We start from the raw sequence: 20,872 nt of genomic DNA on the forward strand, positions 1-20,872 counted from the left end.
TAAGCCTAACTTTTGTTTTTATTGTATCCCTATGAGCATTCGAGAATCTGGTCAAGTTTGGAGCGCTGTAAAACCTATATAAATAAATAGAATTAAACAACTTTATAGTGGAAATTGTTCGCTGAAAAACCCTCTACAAAATTTCTGTAATGTTATTTTATTTTAAAATGAACTGAAAAAAAATAACAACCAAAAGGAAACTTGTTAAAAAAAATTTACATATTTTTGGTTATCTTATATTTGGTTATATTATACATATCTTTTTTGTTGGTCACTTGACGATAAAAAGTAATAGAAACAAAATTGTGGAAAATTTAATTTGCTACATTTTATGTTTAATTAGATTTTCCGTAGAGTTGGTAGTTTACGAGATATAGCGCGAAACCCCTTTGCACCCCATTTCCAAGATGGCGACCGGGGGCGACCCCAAAAACTTGAACTTAATTCTACTGATCCCCCCTACACATTAAAGAAATAAAATTGACTCCTCTAAGAAATGCAAGGTACGGCCTAAAAAATGTAACATTTTAATGGACTATAAATATATTAGTTGTTGTTGTGGAGAACAATTTCCTCAGGTTCTGTAACCATGATATTCTGCTTCTCCCAATTCCCCTCTTTCCGAATACTTTACCTTGAAGGATTACCTTCACTAATCTGTATTTAGTGCCGTTTGTCATTATGTGTCCGAGATATTCTAACTTTCTCCTTTTAATGATATACATCACCTAACTATTTTCCCCCATTCTTCGTAATACGGTCTCGTTGGTTATCTTGTCCGTCCATGATATCCTTAGGATTCGCCTGTATAGCCACATCTCGAAGGCTTTAAGTTTTTTCTCCATTGCTTCAGTGAGTGTCCAGGATTCAACTCCGTAATACAATATTGAGAAGATATAACATCGTAGGAGCCTTATTTTTATCTCCAGATTAAGGTTGTGGCTTTTAAAGAGTTTGGCCATGTTATTGAATGCACTCCTAGCCTTCTCTATTCTACATTTTATGAGATGGGTAGATGATATAAAAGGAATAGCCGGAACAGGTTGGAAGTATGTTTCTCAAGATAAAGATCGAGCTCCAAGAATTGTTTGTGTCTTTTATAAATTTTTTTTAGGGAATTTGGGATGATGATCGGCTGAGGGTGGGACTTAGTTGAGAATTGTAAAGCTACTTACATGCTATTTATTCTTATTAATGGCCAAGCAATTGCTTGGAGTCTTTTCATATTTGGAGTCATCATACATTATGATCTTGCGCAGAATGTAGTTGGGATGGTCCATTAGTTTGACGAATTTTGTTCTTGCTTTGTCGTCCATATGATCCAGTACTCTAAGCTCTTGGGTATCTCTGAAAAGGAATTGTCCGCTACGTATCAAGGAATCTTCTTTCTGTTCGGCTTGCAGGTCTGTCCCCATGCGAGAGATGCGTATATCAAGATGGGTAGTATAATGTTGTTATGAGTCTTTTTTTTTGTTCTGAAGATTAATTTGCTTTTTCTCCCAGTTAGGCTTCTAATATTGTTTACCATTTTTGCCTTCCGTATTGTTCTTGCAACATGGGATGTAGAATCCTCTTTTCAGTGCTCGTTAGTCCTTAGGCTTTGTTTTATTCTTAATCATCAGTTTGATTATCAGTTCATAATGTAACGTTGATTGATATTGTTCTATCGAAAAAATCAAAAACCTACTTTGTGATTTTCAAATACAACTCGAAATTCGACTACATTTATCAAAATGAGCCTAAGAAAAGTTCAGTAACACGAAGGATTGACGAATTATTAAAATATTATAATTGAGAGACGACGAACAAACTAAAACTGCTTTTTAAAGTATCAAAATTGCACCATTGGTCTTGTTATTTGTTTGGTTCAGCCTAACCATTTATGAACGCATTAAAAATGAAGTTTCGTTAGTAAAAAATTTTTCCCCATATACCATTTAACACATCATTTATTCTTTTTTCATCATAACCTTCTTTGATGTGAAAGAAAAGGGAAAATCAAACCAACGATAACAAGTTTCGCTTCGCATTTTTAATGTCACTTTGCTCTCTTCGAATTTTAATCAACAAGTTTTCGTATGAAATTAAAAGTTGTTCTTGTAAACATGCCTCTGAAAAATAGTTGTTTTAATCTAAATATTCTTAGTTGTTATTATTTTGTGCCAATACTCTATTATCATTTAAATATGTAACATTTTTATGGCTATTGTTTACGTCAATATTTTTGTACCTTCCTTATCGCGTTTTTAAGAGTTATTTCAAATTAATTTTAAATGTTATTGGAATAATAACTCTAATTTTTTATTTTTCTATTTGAAACTTCTTTCTTTTAAAATTATTCGTTTTTGCTTCAGCTGATTTTTCTTCCCATCCCTCCAGTCAATTTGGTTGTTAATACAACATTTTTGGAGAATAACTATGTACATATTTTATGTACATATCTGAGACAGTCTTCACGTATTTTCACTTGACTTTCACTTAAAGTTTCAAGTCGTTCTAATTCCTACTTTTGTATTAAGTATGATGTATATTTTTTAAACTAACAAATCACTGTTTTGAGAACATCCCGCAACTATCAATATTAAATCATCATCTATCTTCACTTGTCAAGCTGTCCGTCTTGCACAGAACATTGATCAATGCTTAGTGATTGGTAAGTGGATTACTTTCTTGCCTTGACGTAAATTCTAGGGTAAAATCTGTCAGGAAACTACAAACTATTAAACATGTTGTTAAGCAGCATCGATTTTTTGTACACATGTATAAAATTAATATCAAAAAGTCTGTAAATAGAGAAGTGTTTTATTTTTCATTTCCTACTGTTGTATTTCTTGCTTTGAGAGTATTCTGAGGACTTTTATTGATCAACTACGGATGGATTCGTAACTGACGAAGTGGAATTCTATTGATTTAACTTAATTAACTTTTATTGATTTAATTAGGTGTAAATTTTTTCTTATCTATGATTTTCTATACAATCAAATTATTATAATTCTTCATGTATATGCAATTATTAATGTTTAAAATCTATTTTAGCACTCTAAAAACAATAAAAAGAGTCGAACGGAAATAACTGCCGAGATAGTTAAAAACTAAGATCAACCAGATGTTCAGTCTTTTATTAGTCCTACATACTGGAGAATGGCAAAAAGTATGACATTACGCAAAAACGCGCTATTATTGTCTCGACTAAGTACCGCTTAATTATTATCGTAGTGCCTTTAAGTAATTATTTTTCATATGTAAAGATGCCTTCATATGAAGAAGAATGCGGTCGTGCCTTCAAAAAAGCAAAATATTTTAATCAGGTTAAATATACCCGAGATGAAAATTAAAAAATAATAGCCCATGGCCATAACAATGTTTTGATAATCCGTTCTTCTTCTAAAAGTGCCTATCTTCTGGAGATGTTGGCGACCACATTGACCCATCTTATTCTATTTACGGCAGCTCGAAATAGATCAGTTGACGTTAGACCAGTCCACTTCCTAAGATTGGCCAGCCAGGATATACGTCTACGTCCAGGGCCTCTCCTGTCCTCAATCTTGCCTTGTAGAATCAACTGCAGCAGTCGGTATTTTTCATTACGCATAATGTGGCCGAAGTAAGCCAATTTTCTGTTCTTTACGGTGTTAATTATTTCTTTGTCTTTTCCTAGTCTCTGGAGAATAGTTATATTAGTTGTGTGGTGTATATATGAGACCCTCAACATACGTCGGTAGCACCACATTTCAAACGCCTCTAACCGTTTTATGGCATCTTCTGTCAGGCTCCAGCTTTCAACTCCGTATAGGAGGACACTAAAGACGTAACATCTAAGAATTCTTATGCGTATATTAATACTTAAAGACAAGTTGCAGAGAATTTTCTTAAGACTGTTAAAAGAGCTTCTGGCTTTTTCAATACGAGTTTTTATTTCGTAGCTATGATCCCAAGTATCCTTAATGTTGCAGCCCAAGTAGCATATTTTCTGGGCGTTTATGTTGGTGTTTTTACGAATGATCATTATTTTTGTCTTCTTACAGTTTAGTTTTAGGCCGTATTTGTTACATGCTTCTACAACATTATCCATGATCCTTTGGAGCCCCTGCGCACTATCCGCCAGCAGTACTGTATCGTCTGCATCTCTAATATTATTTATAAGTTGTCCATTTACTGCAATACCATCTTCTGATTCGTCCAAGGCCTCTCTAAAGATGTTTTCAGAGTATATGTTAAATAATGTTGGTGACAGTATGCAACCCTGTCTGACTCCTTTTTCAACCGTGAAGATTTCGGACAGTTCATTTTCGAATCGAACTGTTGCTTTTTGTTGGAGATATAAGTTTGAAACGAGTCTTATATCCTTACCATCGAGTCCTGATGTTTTTAGGATATCGATTAGTTTGCCATGTGGGACTTTATCAAATGCCTTCTCGAAATCTATGAAACATGCATACACATCGCAATTGACATCCCTGGCTCTCTGTATTATAACTTGCAAGCTGAAAAGTGCTTCCCTCGTTCCGAGTCCTGATCTGAATCCAAATTAAACTTCACTGAGCTGTTTTTCTAATTTGGTGTATATGCGCGAGTGAATGATAGTAAGGAGTACTTTAAGTACATAGCTCATCAAACTAATTAATCTATGTTGATAGTAGCCATAATATTGATAATATTGATAATATTTATAGTAGCCAGTCTTTTGGTAAGTAACCAGTCTCGTATATGTTGTTGAATAACTTCGTAAGAGCTGTAATTTGTTGTGCCTCTAATAGCTTTAAAATTTCACCATGCACCTCATCAGGTCCTGGTGATTATATATATAACAGCGCTAACAGGCCTTATAGGCCTACGGCTTCTAAATTCTGGATAATATTTCTCCATTCTGTTCGGTCCTCTGCACTCTTTCTCCAGTCCTTCACCCCGATTTCTTCCAAATCCCTCTCTGCAGCCTCTAACCATCTCTTCCTTGGTCGACCTCGTCTCCTTTTTCCCAATGCTCTGTCATTCAATATTCGTTTGACGTTTCTAGTTTCTGGCATTCGAGTAATATGTCCCAGCCATCTAACTCTTTGGGCTCGTATTTTTGTCGTTATTTTTGGTCTCCCATACATCCTCATTACTTCTTCATTTGTTCGTCTCCTCCAGGTTTTCTCCGCTATCTGTATACCTCCAAAAATTTTTCTCAGGATCTTCCTTTCCCATATCTGTATCTTCTTCTCCTCTTGTTGATTCATTACCCACGTTTCGCTCGCATACAACACTGTGGGCCGTATTATCGTTTCATACATTCTGATTTTCGCGTTTATTGATACATTTTTTGCTTTTAATATCGTGTTTAAGGCACCCACAACTCGACTTCCCTTCAATAATCTTTTATCTATTTCTTTTTCTTCCCTTCCAGTACTGGTTACAGTCACTCCTAGGTATTCGAATTCTGCTACTTCCTTAAATTTATATTCATCTCCTTCTCCTTTCATTTTTATATAGTTATCCTCTTTATTTATATCTCCTTTCATTACCATGTATTGTGTTTTCCTTGGTTGATTCTTAATCCATACCTTTTTGCTTCCGCTTCGAACTTTTGGAATATTTTTTGGAGATGTTCCTTTGTTCTTGTTAGGATGACTAGATCATCAGCGTAAGCTATAAACTGCTGTCTGTTGTTAAATATGGTACCGCTTGTATTAATTTTTATCCTTCTTACTATGTGTTCTAGTACCAAGTTAAATAAGTCTGTAGATAGAGGGTCACCCTGTTTCAGTCCTTTATTTACTGTGAATTGTTTTGAAAAATTTCCTTCCAGTGTTATCCTGTTTTTTGTATTGTTGAGCGTCATTCTCACTAATTTAACCAGCTTTCCTGAAATACCCAAGGATCTCATTGCTTCATATAGCATATCTCGGTCTACTGAGTCGTAAGCCTGTTTAAAGTCAATGAACAACATGTGTAGTCCCAAATTTTGTTCGTAGCTGTTGTTCTGTATTAGTTTTAATAAACATATTTGATCTGTTGTTGATCTTCCTGGTCTAAAACCTCCTTGGTATTCTCCAATGATCTTATTTACCTCCTTTTGCAATCTATTTCGGATGATTTTTGCAAGTATTTTATAGGCCACTTCTAATAGCGATATTCCTCTATAATTTTCGCAACTTGTTTCATCACCTTTTTTGTAGATTGGACAGATGAGTGCATTGTTCCATTGTTGCGGCATTTCCTCTTTTTGCCAGACTGTTAATATTAGTCGGAAAATTTTTTCTTGCAGCTTTTCTCCTCCTACTTTAAAAATCTCTGCCGGAATTCCGCTTTCTCCTGCGCTTTTGTTATTTTTTTGCTTCAATATTGCTTCTTTTACTTCTTGTAGTGTAGGTTCTTCTTCACGTTGTTGTTCTGTGTTATCCTGTTCATGTTGTTTTATTTCCTGGGGTTCTGCTTGTTTATTTTCATTTAATAGTTCTTCAAAATACTCCGCCCATCTGTTCAATTTTTCTGTTGTTTCTCCTAAAAGCACACCGTCTTTACCTCTACAATAACTTGTTTTACTCTTTGCAGTTCCTCGAGATTTTTTTACTTCTTGGTAGAAATTTCTTATTTCCTTGTTTACGTATGATTCTTCTATTGTTTTCAACTGTTTGTCAAGATGTTCTCTTTTCTTTTTTCTGCAGATTTGTTTTACTTCTCTTCTTGCCATTTTAAATTTTTCTGTAGTATCCTGTGTATTATTTTTGTCTTTTTCTATTTTTGCTTTATTTCTACGTATCAATGCTATTTTACAATCCTCGTCAAACCAGTCTCTTCGTTTCTCTGCTTGTACTTTTCCTAGACATAGTTCCGTTGCTTCTGTCATCGCTATCTGTATATTCCTCCATTCTTCATCAATATCTTCTGCGGTGGGGTAACGAAGTCTTTTATTTATCTCTGCCACAAATTTGTTTGCCGTTTTTTCTTCTTTAAGTAATTCTATCTTGTATGTTAATCTTTCTTTTGCTGTTCTTGGGTTTCTTGGCAGCTCTTGTTTAAGTTTGGCTATCGTTAGAATATGATCGCTATTGGTATCTGCCCCTCTGTAGCTTCTGGAATCGGTAATTGCTCTGATATGTTTACTTTCTATTAATACGTGGTCTATCTGGTTTTTTGTCCTTCCATCTGGAGATATCCAAGTTATCTTATGAATATCCTTATGGTCAAATCTTGTGCTTACAATTTTCATTTTATTTTCTGTTGCAAATTCAATTAATTTTTTCCCATTTTCATTTGATTCCTTATGCAAACTTTTTCCACCCGTTATACTTCTGTAAATCTCTTCTCTTCCTATTTTGGCATTCATATCTCCTACGATTATCTTTATGTCATATTTCTGAATTTTATCCATCAAATTACTTAGCTTCTCATAGAACTCTGTCTTGGTTTCTAGGTCTTTTTCTTCAGTGGGGGCATGTGCATTAATGATGCTAATTTTTCTGTACTTTCCTCTTATTCTTAAATAACATATTCTATCTGATATTGCTTGGAAGTCTATAACTAATTTACTTATTTTTTCTGTCACCATAAATCCAACTCCAAAATATCTGTTTGTCCCGCCACTCTTAAAAAAGGTTCTTTTTCCTATTTTGACTATTTCAGTTCCCAACTGTTTTGTTTCTTGTAAGGCCAGGATGTCTACTTTGTAATTCTCCATAATATTATCTAAATTTTTTAAGGCACCCTCTTCGTACGTACTTCGTACATTCCAGGTTCCAATTTTTATTATTTCCTCATGTTTTTCTTTATTTGTATCGTTTTTTCCCTCATTTTCCAAAGTCGTTATTCCTTTTTTTGCCATGTCAATACCATATTTCAGCCGCTGTTCTTCGTTTATTAGTTTTTTGAATTTTCTATCAGCTGTTCTCTCTCCTCGTCCCATATCCAGATTTTGCCATTTACTATTAATTTCTTGTAGCCGATTTTCGTTTGCTTACCTTTGCTTCTTTCTTCCTTTGCTATTTTAGTTATTTCCTTTTGTATTTCTTTTTCTTTCGATGTCAAATCGTTGTTTATATAGATACGGTCTTTATGCTGTTTTAGTTTACTTTTCTTGTTTAGGATTTCCATTTTATCCGTGAAAGTTTCTGTCTCTATCGCGCATACTGTTTCTCCTATTTTTGTTGCACTTCTTAGTTTTATTTGTGTTTGCAACTCTTGGGCTATGAAATTTTCCATTTCTTCTTTTAATTTCTTATCATCATTTGTTTGTACTTTCAACCCAGTTACGATCAAGCTTTTCTTTTTGCTAAATTTCTCCAGTTGCTCCATTCTTTCATGTAGCAATTTTACTTCTTTTTTTAGTTTTTGATTCTCTACTTTTACATCCATTAACTCTTTATTGGTTTGTTGTTGTTCTTTTCTTATTTGTTTTATTTCCTGAAGCATTTCATCATTTTTATTCATGAGCTCTCTCATCATCGTAATCATAACATTTTCCATGTCTTCATTTTTTTCGTTGCCTGCTTTGCTTGGTGACCGTTTTGTAATTTTACTTCTATTAAAACAATCATCCAAGTTTTCTCTTTTGCGTTTCGTTTCGTCATCGGTTTCACTTCCTGTGTCATTATCCTTTCTTTCCATTTTCTAAAAGTGCCCCGCTAAATGTTACAATTAGAAAAATCTGTATAGAATACAATATAAAATATAAGGTTAGTTTAAAAAAATAAACCTATATTAGACACAATCTATAAACTTAATTTAGAAATTAACTTTAAGCCAGTTCGTAATCACCGTAAAAATTAAAATTATTGATTTTTAATTCTCGCACTATTTTAGATTTATTTTATAAGTCCGACTCTGCACTGCGAAAATAAATCAAGTCTGTTTGACCCATCAAAACTTGAATTTCTTATCAGTGGTTTTATTTTATGTATTTATATTGTTCGAATAATTATTGGCATCTAAAATACCTGTTTACAGTAAATAATGGAGAGATCTTACTTTTTCGATGCTTTGGACGATTTATTTTCACTCACTAGTGCACTTGTACTTTTATTTACACACTGTGTTAACTTGGCGATTTATCTATTCGTAATTCCAATGGAAATTGGATTATTCACGGAACAGACGTTAATCAACCTCACAATTTGCCTACCAGGACCGTTCCTTCGGTCCTGGTGATTTCCCATCTTTAATCCGCTTAATGGCCATAGTTACTTCTTCGTTTGTTATTTCTGGGCCATAGGGATTGTGTATTTCATACGGACTTCGTGCAGCATCTTCGAATAATTGTTGCATATATTCTTTCCATCTTCTTAATTTATCTTCAATTGTAGTCAAAATTTGACCTTCGACGTCTACGACTATGCCTATATTGCGTTGTTTTCTGATGTTCTGTACTTCTTTAATCTTTTTGTGCATATGGAAATCGTCATGTTTGCGTTGTAGTGTTTCAATTTCTGTACATTTCTCCATCAGCCATGCTTCTTTTGCCCCTTTTATTTCTCTTAGTATACTCTTATGCAACTTTTTGTATTCATTGTCATTTCTACCTTTTAATTTCCTTCGCTCTTCCATCATCTGCAATATTTTATCTGTCATCCATTCTTGCTTTTTTTCTCTTTTTGATTTAAGATATTCATGCGAAAGTGTGTTGATAGATGTCTTCATTTCGTTCCATTGTTCTTCTACGCCACTAGGAGCGTCTTCAACTATTTTCGCAAAATTCTTATTAATCTCTGTTTTTACTTTTTCCTGGATGCTATTTTCTTTCAGTAGTTTTATATCTATCTTGGGTCTTACTTTCTTTTGAATTATTTTGAGTCGTATGTTGATATTTGCAACTAACAGACTATGATCTGAGAAGACATCGGCGCCTGGATATGTTTTTGTTGAGGTCACAGAATTTCTAAACCTTTTGCTTATGTTAATAAAATCAATTTGGTTTCTTATGATTTTCCCTGGGGTATCACCGGGTGCTTTCCATGTATAAAGCCTTCTTGGATGTAATTTAAAGAATGTGTTCATTACAACCATATCCGTCTCTTGGCAGAATTGTATCAGTCTTTCTCCTCTTTCGTTTCTTGTGCCAAGACCATATGACCCCACAACATTCTCGACTGTACCTTGTCCTATTTTGGCGTTGAAATCGCCCATGATGATAGTTATCTCATGTTTTTTTGTCAGCTTTAGAGAGTTTTCTAGAGTCTGGTAGAAATTTTCTATTTTTTCTTCGGTTGATTCGGATGTCGGTGCGTAGACCTGAATGATATTTATATTAGAGGGACTTGAATTAATCTTCAATAGCATAACTCTATCTGATATGGGCGTAAATCCTATTACTGCTTTGGCTATTTCCCTTTTTACTATCATCGATACGCCATTTCTGTTTCTTGTTGTGTCATCTCCCGAATAATAGATATGGTGTTCACCTATAATTTGTATGCCAGAATTTGGCCATCGAACTTCACTGCATCCTAAAATATCTATGTTTAGGCGAGTCATTTCTTGAATAATATTTGCTGCCTTGCCTGCTTGATACATGCTTCGAATGTTCCACGTACCGATCTTTTTCACTTTTGAGACATTATTGGCTGACCGGGGGATTCTTAGCACCCTCTCCCCATTTAAGGGTTGCCCGGGACTGAGGGCCGTTTGTTTTGGGTTTTCAGCCATTGTGGTGTCCTGGGGATATCCTTATGGATCTTTAATGTGGTAGTCATCCCGTGGCTTTCCACATCTCAATGCCGTTGGCTAATTTAGCTCATCCGTCTTCGGAGTCAATTTCCCAGCTCCAGGGCAATGAAGTGCCCTACCAAATGTCGGTTCTTCCACCCGTAGCTGTTGACCAACAAATGGGAGATTACTTATACCAGTAATCGTTCGGTTAGTAGAGGGTGGATAATCCGTTAAACGAAGAATTTTATAAAAAAAAAAGTAGAACTGACGAAAATAATAAAAGTCGTCAATAATAAAGGACTATCCAAAAAGTAATCGACGATTACAGATATATGTATGATTAAGTTACTTACTAGTATTAGGACAAAAGTAGGAGGGACTTATAAATTTCATGTGAAAGTAGGTTTACATCAGTGCTTAGTCCTTATTTTCTTGTATACTGATAATGTGGTGTAAAAACGTAATTCGTCTTCATCATATCTTATATTATTTAGATGCACTTCATTGGCCAATATGCGTTTCTCTTGTTCTAGCGCTCATGGGAATATTTTAGGTTTGTTCCAACATGAACTTTTGGACGGTCCAGAAACCGTCACGAAACTACTTGTACCGTTTTTTTGTGCGCATGTTCGTAATTGTAACGTCCAGTTATCGTCCCATGACGGTAATTTGGAAACCGATGTTGGAACGGTTATCTGACTGATAACTGATTTATCTATCATTATCATATATTTGTCATTTTTGTTGATGACAGCTTGTGTGCTTTTAGTCGATCAACGGCTCAAAAAATTTAAAGAATTAAATCCTAGTGCGCAAGTCAGTCCAACCAGCACATTATGCATTTGCCTATTACTGAAATGATCATCACGAAACCGTCACCGAAAGATCACAATTCTTGTTGGAACAGTGGAAAGGACGATCCGATGACGATCATATTTTTGTTGGAACGGATTTTGTTTACTGCGCAGGAGCGTTACCGTTTTGTGACGGTTCTCGGTCGTGTTGGAACAAACCTAATATTTCCAGACTAGGTATGTATTAAGCAACAGCGGAGACGGCATGAACCATTGTCTCACTCCTGTATCGATCGAGATTGCTTGTGTCAATCCAATTTAATGTTAACAATATCACAAGGAAAAATTCCGGTACTGGCTTATACCATAAATCACAAAAAATAAAAACCTTATTTTGTAAAAGGTATATGTGTTTAAAATCCCTAAAAAGGGCTGTATCACAAAACTTTTTTGGAATCAATATTCCATCATCAGTGTTATCACAGGTTTACATGCTTTAAGCCACCAAAATGTACGGGTAAAAACCCTTAAATTTATTTTAAACAGTTGGGGTTACATTATGTTATCTGATTTTGAAGGATGTTAAAAATATTTCCGGATTAACCCCTGGCATCACATAACATCAACCATATTGGTTGGAAAATTGTAGGTACAACCTTACATGGCAGAGTTTACAACTCAGTTGTCACCTAAACTCTGCCATGTAAGGTTCTACCTACAATTTTCCAACCAATATGGTTGATGTCATGTGATGCCAGGGGTTAATCCGGAAATATTTTTAACATCCTTCAAAATCAGATAACATAATGTAACGCCAACTGTTTAAAATCAATTTAAGGGTTTTTACCCGTACATTTTGGTGGCTTAAAGCATGTAAACCTGTGATAAGACTGTTGATGGAATATTGATTCCGAAAACGTTTTGTGATACAGCCCTTTTTAGGGATTTAAAATACATATACCTTTTACAAAATAAGGTTTTTCTTTTTTAATGTTAACAGTTTGGTTATACGTACAAAGAACAGTGATCAATGCTTAATACAGTTACACATTTGTAAATGGATTAGTTTATACTTGTCTTAACGTGCGTCCTAATCTAAAATCGTTCAGAAAACTACAAAGTATTGAATATATTATATTGATAATTTAATAAGTAGACCTATAATTTGCCTTAGTTGTCAGTCAAACAACCAACAGTTCTGCAGCTACTTACTTCAACTTCTTTGTGCATATTGTATGAACCGTGTTTATGTTGCAATATCTGTGTTTCCGCACATTATTATGTTAGCCATTTTCCTTAGCTACTTTAATTGCTTTTTTGGTATCTTTACCTGTTCTTCTGTACTTATTTTAAGAGATTCTGAATTTGAGTCGATTAAAGTCAATTAGGTGTGGTGAATGGATAATTCTGGATTGTTCACGATCTTTTTGAACTGGCTTATAATAATGTTAAACCTTCATACTTTAGGCATCTCGATGTTACTCAGGACCGGCTACTCCAAAAACTCCCGATTAACGACTTTGCACACTGTTTTTTATCTAATTTTCACAAAACTCCAGGAGACCAGACCCATCCTGGTCGCCAGGTGGGTCAGAGACCAGCGTCTCCAAAAACCCCCGTGTAGTAAGAATAAGTTTGCACTGATTTTATATCGAATTTCCATAAAACTCCAGATGATGTCCATTATGGGCACCAGGTGTCTTGGTGACCATCGCCGACATGAGACATTTTATTAGTGTTCAGCGACCTCGAAAACCCCGAGTCATGAGTTTGCACTGCTTTTGTATCCAATTGAAATAAAAAAGACCGCTGGATTACCCCAAATAATTGAAATACCATTCGAAAATAATATTTCAACCATCCAAGATAGCCATCGTTCACCTTAGCTTAGCTCAGTATCTCAAGGTGTGTGTTCGTTTTGTCCTAATCTTTGATATGAACTATGATCATTCAGAATGGAAGCAAACAAAACAATATTTTAAGCAATCATGTTTATTGTTCAATAAAGATATAATAAAAATGTGACTTATCAAATCCATTAACAAATATATTCAAATTCTTGCCAAAAACTAACAATTTCTAGATTATACTTATGCATGCCTTGTGGTGTTGGTTCGATGGCAGCTTCTTGATGTCGGATGGTACAGCTGGTGTCTTTTCAACCTGGGCTAGATGGTCGGTCTCAGGTCACTGCAGTTCTTGTTGATTGGTTGGTTGCTGTTGATTGTTGGATGCATCCTGTTATTATTTTCCTGGAAGTAGCATCACTGGTGATGTATGAGGCTGGAGGCTCCCGAAGGGAGAAATATTGATTTTTTCCCAAAAACTAAGATACAAACCGTGTATACGTTTTGACATCAAGAAGAAAGGTACTTTGCCAAAAAGTATTCAAAAAATAGCAGATGGCAAGGGGTAAATTAAATGGAATTAATTCTGAGGGGAATAGTTAAATAATTTGATTACTCAAATGCATATATTATAAGTTAAAAAAATATATTTAAAACGAAAATATCAGAACACATGCTTTTAGAAGATGGGAGGTTAGATATAACGTTAGATATATGATGAAATACATAGCTGGTATCAGCCTTGTAATTCGAGGGTTTAGTATCAAGTAACGTTAACTACAAAAACATAAAGTGGCAGAAAATGCGACAAACTGTTTTGAAACGTAATATCGGTTAACAAATTTGTGATTACGGAGGCAAAATACGTTACAAGAGAAATCTGTAAATTGATATAGTATTATTATGGTTTCTTTGACATATTGTAAAAATTATTACAGGTTATTGTTATTCTATAGAGAAATAAATAGAATTTTTTCTAATAATGACCTGATAACGCTTTTTGATATTACCGACATATATTTTTTGTAACCGTTAACGTCGTACCTGATAATAATAGTTTTACTACAGGGTTAGTACCTACTGCTGGGTGAAAATGTAAAAATGTAATTTCCCTAAAATGTTGCGAAAATTTCCCTGATATTTCCCGTTTTTTCAGGATATCCAGTTTGACTTTATCTTACATTCGCTGATATTTTTAAAATTTTCAAGATATTCAATGCACCACTAATCCTGTATTATTAAAAATGTTATAAGTGTATTTAAATAAATAACTTTATTTTTCTAATAACATACAAATATTAAACTTATGAAATTTCTAAATACTTATACCATCTTTAAACGTCTTCACCTTCTGAAACATTTTCGTTATGATCATCAACCCTTCCTTGAAGATTCTAGTAAAAGAAGTGATATTGTTCTTTAATTTTTGCTCACAGAGTTCTACTAAACCTTTCAGCTTTTTATTATTAATCGTTAACGGTTTGTCATATTTTCTTCTTGGCACAAGTTTGTTAATTGAAAATGTTCGAAGTTGCCTTCTCTGTATTTTAAATTTCGTAAAGTTGTCTGATTTAAAATTATATTTGAAATAACTGTGTGCAGTGTCTTATTTTATAAAATATGTATATTGTAGCCAAACTATGTTCAACCATTTGACAACATTTCCTTCAATGTCAGTTTATTTTTAATTATTTGAATTTGAAGTTCTTTAAAATCCAAAATGTCTTCCTGATCTATTTTAACTACTTCGTATTTTGATTTCTTTAAAGCCATTTTAATCACTGTACATATACCATCCCGATGGATCATAAATTTCCAAACCTTTACTCACTCGCGTTTTCGATGTGGTCATGGACCATATCACATTCAATTTGGGAATGTCCGGGCTCAAAAAATAACTGGTCGATTTTTGAAATATTTAGTGTTTCAACAGCAAACAGAGACATGGCGGAAACAATTGAATTTCCATTTTGGCCCGAACAAGTTTCAGACATAAAAGCGAAGTCTTTCCCAGTAACTTTATTTTTCATTGTATTTGTAAGGCAAGAGGCTACCTCAGAAGATCCAAGACCCGCTAGTGCTTCGTGTCATACAAAGTTTTGTGCTACGACTGGACATTTCTCTGTTAAACACTGACAAAATCAAAATATTAAATAATTACGACAAATATACGTAACTGGTAATAAGAAAATAACATATATGTTTTCTTTTAACTTCGGCAAAACTAAAAAATGTAATGAGTAATCAGATGGAAGAATCGAACAACATCGAAAATAAACAAATGTATTTAGCTATCCAGTATCAAAATGACGTTTTTCAAACAAATACGAATTATAATAATAACGCTGTCTACAATTACAGCTTAATAAATTAGTGTCAATAAACGTTAACAGTCGATAACTGTTTTTGATGTATCGCGAAATTCACTGTGAAATAATGTTATCACCTCTTAGATGTTTTTGACATGAACAATTTTTTCACAATTGGTAGTTAACGTTTAATGTATTTTGTAATCTGCTTCAGATAGAGATACAGGTTTTTGTTGCTAAATGAAGTCGAAAACGGTGAACTCGATTATAGATATATCTCAATTTCACAAAAAATGTAGATAACGTGGTTTGACACTAAACCCTCGAATTGGCTTTTTAGCGAAATAAATTTTCCACCACCATTTTGGGAATTGTCATGACAGCGTGAACTATGAGGAGCTGGATAACCATGTTCCGTATCAAAATATATATCTAGAGAGTAAAAGTATATGAAGTACGTTCCGTATGATGCTTTAGATGTTAGATGAAAAGAGAGTTGCCTATAGAACGGGCGTCAAACAGGTTTTTGACGGAAAAACAAGTTAAAACGAATATAGAAGATAATTATTAATAAAATATTAGAGGAAAATAGAATAAAATAATTATCTAAAAATAAAATAGCAAATATGTGACGTTTGCAACGTTACACAATTTCCATAAAACTCCAGGACACGAGGTCTATCCTTGGCATGAAGTGTTTCGGAGACCATCGTCGTTATGATATTCGTGTTCAGCGAAACAAAAACCCCGGAGTAGCAAAATTGAACTCATTTCTGTTCGTCATCATTTTTGTTCACAAAGTTTTTTAAGGCTCTTGAATGTAGAGTGTAGGAAATGAGGCGGCCAATAGAGCCTGATACACTGCGACCTTTGTAGATCTATTGTGTTTCCCCTTTCTTTTAAAGCACTTCATCTAGCTTGGTCCTCTTAATGAGACTTAATAGCCTTGATAGTTGCCTTTTCATGTAGCCTGGTGCTTCCGGTTTTTCCTCCCCGAGTTCTAGAAACCGCACTCGTGCGAGACCTTCGCAATGACACAGAACGTGTAGAGCGGTTTCCTCTTCTTCCAGACAGAACCGACAGGTGTCCTCTTCTGTCGCCTATGAGACTCAAGTGTCTATTGAGTCTACAGTGTCCAGTCAGCAGACCCACTATCACTCTGACAGTACTGCGACTGCGCGAAAGTAAGTCTGCTGTAAATTTAGCCGAATGTCCTTTGATGAACTGTTTGGCCTTCCTCTGTCCTGGGGAGTTGTTCTACCATTAAAGAGACTTCTGTTGGACCCATTTGTGTATAGCTGCTCTTTTTATCGTATTTGCGATTCCAAAGAAGGGTTCGGACCAACCAGTGGCGTAGATGCGCCTTCTCGGGACAATTCATCGGCCTTCTCGTTGCCACGATGACTCTTATGTCCCGGCACCCAGGCAAGTGTCAACCTTTTTCGACTTCCCACCTGAGAGAGGACATTCAAACAGTTCCATACCAGCCATGAATCGACCTGTACCGAACTGAGAGCCTTTAGAGCCGCTTGACTATCCGAATAGATAACGATGGAGTCGGTATTTAGATTTCGGTTGATTAGTTCCATAGCGCACCTTTGTATAGCAGCTACTTCGGCTTGAAATACGGTCGCATATGTCCTTAGACATAACCGGACTTCCGTCCTTGGTTTTATGCCGGCTATATTTTTAAGGCTCTTACGAACCGAATGAAAAAAATCTCATTGAGATTCATTCAACTGCAAAAGCTCGGTACGATTTGGGCTTTTTACTGCTTCGTTGCCTTGCCTATTAGCGATTTGAATAAATTTTCAACCGAACTGTACTTGAATGATCGTAATAGTGCATTTATGTATGCAGTAATGCGCGTTTATATAATAGTTTTATTGGCGATCTTACAAATAACCCGTGCTCGTTAATTAAAAACAAACAAACATCTTTTATTCTATATAAAATGTTGTTTACACTTATAATGACTAAATAATGGAAGGTTGACATAGTAAACTCTTGCTAATTGGTATTTTATACAAAACTTGAAAAAACAGTTTAACTATGAAACTGTTAACGTGGAAATAATATTTTTCTACGAGCGTGCAAAAATGTTTACTTTCGCGCACGCGTTTTAATTTAGAAAGTTTTATTTTTCCGCACGCGTGTTACTTTTACTTTTCCGCACGCGTTTTACTTTTCCGCACGCGTTTTACTTTTCCGCACGCGTTTTACTTTTCCGCACGCGTGTTAATTTAGATATGTTAATATGGCCTTAAAGTAATTATAATATATGCAATAGACTAATATTTAGATATTATTTACTAATTTATTTTAAATATATCTTATTGTGTTCATGTTTTAATGAAATTAACCTCGAGAATTCGATGAAATAAAATAATTTGGACATAATATATATATATATATATATATATATATATATATATATATATATATATATTTTGTATATATATGTATATATGTATATATATATATATATATATATATATATATATATATATATATAATCAAATCCCTTTTACCTATTGGTGTCGGGATAAAATATATTGACATAATATTCAAAAGTCAAATCAGTAGACAATAACAGTGGTTTTGAATCGTCTTCATGAAAACCAAGATCGTCGTCATGCTAACCAATTATGCTGAAACTTTGGTTTTGACAACCTTGTCAAAGAATTAATTTGTGTATGTATTTTCATATTAATTAAATTAATTGATTAAGATTTGGTCATTTTTTAAAGACTCGTAGAAAAAATATTGTTCCTAACGCTTGCAGAAAGTCTCTTTTCCGCACTCGACTGCTTGCCGAACTCCCGCTTCGCGTCGTTCGGCAAACTGCAGCCGCGTGCGGAAAAGTATGACTTTCTGCACTTGTTAGGAAATAGTATATTGTGCAACAAGTGCAGAAAGGTACTAATTTCTCACGAGTTTGAAAAGTTGCGGTACGAGCGCAAGCGAGTGCCGCAATTCAAACGAGTGAGAAATTACCTTTCTGCACGTGTTTCACACTATACTTTTTCTACAAGCACAGTTTTTCCTAAAAATAAAAATCACAATTTCCAAACGACGATTAATTATAATAGGTACCTATGTGATAAATTTTAAACTGTATTTAATTAATACCTACTAATCAATTTAAATTCCTTATACCTAAATAAATTGCACAGAAATCAGTTAAAAAATTAATGCACTGCTTTAATTTGTTTAAATTTAAACAATTATTACACATTATTGACATTATATTTATGCAGTCACGGATTTACACAAAACCTACTTCATTCGACGTCTCTTGCACAGGTTGCTAAATCCTTATTGGTTATTTGATAATTATAAAATGTTTAATAAGAATAAAATTGTAAAATAAAACAGTTGTAACATCCATAATTTAGTTTCTATGCTATAGTTAAATATAATAATTGTCTTATATGTTATATATTTGTCTAAAGTTTAACCACGGATGTAAACAGAATATAACGTTACTCAGAATGCGGTAGTCCACGGATGTAAACAGAATATAACGTTACTCAGAATGAGGTAGTCAACTGTGCAGAAAAGAACTTTGCGGCACAGAAACGTCACTTTGCGGCACAGAAACGTCACTTTTCTGCACACTAATGTCAAATATCTTATACTGTGAGAAAATATCAAGTTTGCTAACATAAAACCGTGCAGAAAAGTGCACTTTGAATAGTGGTTGTAGAAAAATAACTATTACCTACTAAAAAATAAATAATATTCTTCCGAATATAAATGTTCTTGTTGCGTTTGTAAGCAGCATTGCGACATGCTAATAAATTACAATGTAAGCCTAAAAAACAAAAAATAATAAATACAATAATAAATAAATAAACAAATAAACAACAAATAAAAATATTAAAAAAAACAAAAAAAACAAAAAAAACAAAACAAACAATAAATAAAAATATTATAAAACAAAAAATCGTAATAAAATGAATAGAACTAAATAAAAATTATTGTATGTATTCCAATATGCGATGTATTATAATATAAGCATTGGTTGATAAAACTATAAGGAAACATGACTGGCCTTTTGGTTTTGCCAATGCCATTAACTTAGAAAAAAAAGTATTATTTACCATCTCTATGGCAATTAACCGCAATTTTATTATTAATTACTATGTTTAATGGAAATTATCAAAAAAATCAAAGAAAATGCGTAAGTTGAACACAGTTTGGCTTTAGTTGCAGTTTTGGAACGCTCCTTGGAATGCAAGTCTTGGTTCAAAAATGTCTGGATAAAAAAAAGATATTTACGCTTGCTTTATCGACTATCAGAAAGCGTTCGACAATATCAACATAACAAACTCATAGAACTGTTACATCTTTCAGAACTTGGCACTAACGACATCCATATTATTAAAAATCTCTATTGGAATCAAACAGCCCACATAAATTATAAACATAATATGGTGAGCCAAAACATAACCTTTTTTAAAGGGGTTAGACAGGGCTGCATTCTTTCACTACTGGTTTTCAACCTATACACGGAACAAATATTTCTAGAGCCACTACAAGAGTGCAATGAAGGCATATAAATTAATGGCGTACCAATAAGTAATTTTCGATATGCAGATGATACCTACTATCTAATTAAAGATTTACAAATAATGCTCAATAGAGTAAATACTACAGGCAACCAATTTGGCAATTGCCAAATTGCCAAAAGCCAAAACCTCGCAATTTTTTCGTCCAGCATCGATTTGTACAAAAATTTGGGATTAGGCTCATTACACCCTCTAGTTCATTTTGTATATTGAGCCGTTATACGCTTTTGGTTTTTTAAGGGTCAAAACTACCCCTAATTGTAAAAAATTATAAAATAACATTTTAAACTTTAATATTGTCAACATTTGGTTCCTATTAGTTACATAATGATTGTTTTATGCTTTAAGATATACTATCATAATATTTCAACCCTTAAAACCACCCTTGTAGGAGTTATATATAAAAAATTTACTTATCCTAAAAGAATAATTTCGGCTTGCATCGATTTACATAAAAATTTGGGATTAGGATCATCTCACCCTGTACTTCATATTCTATATCATGCTTAAGGGCGTTGATTATTTTAGGAGAAAACTACCCCTTATTGTCAAAAATTATATAAAAACATTGTAAACTTTAATATGGGTAAAATTTGGTTTTGATTGATTAAAATAATAATTGTTTTATACTTTAGGATATAATGTCATAATATTTCATCATATTTCTTGGACAGACAGAGTGACCAACACGGACTGATTGGGGTGAATGAGTAAATAGATCATTT

General features: G+C 33.8%; 1 protein-coding gene across 4 annotated transcripts in view; it reads left to right on the forward strand.

Moving 5' to 3' along the window:
* Positions 1-20,872, forward strand: part of LOC114325217 (Ca(2+)/calmodulin-responsive adenylate cyclase) — an 897,698-nt gene that overhangs the window by 692,782 nt on the left and 184,044 nt on the right. The window lies entirely within an intron of this gene.

The sequence above is a fragment of the Diabrotica virgifera genome, chromosome 2, assembly GCF_917563875.1.
Source record: "Diabrotica virgifera virgifera chromosome 2, PGI_DIABVI_V3a".
In the NCBI taxonomy this organism is placed as follows: Eukaryota; Metazoa; Arthropoda; class Insecta; order Coleoptera; family Chrysomelidae; genus Diabrotica; species Diabrotica virgifera.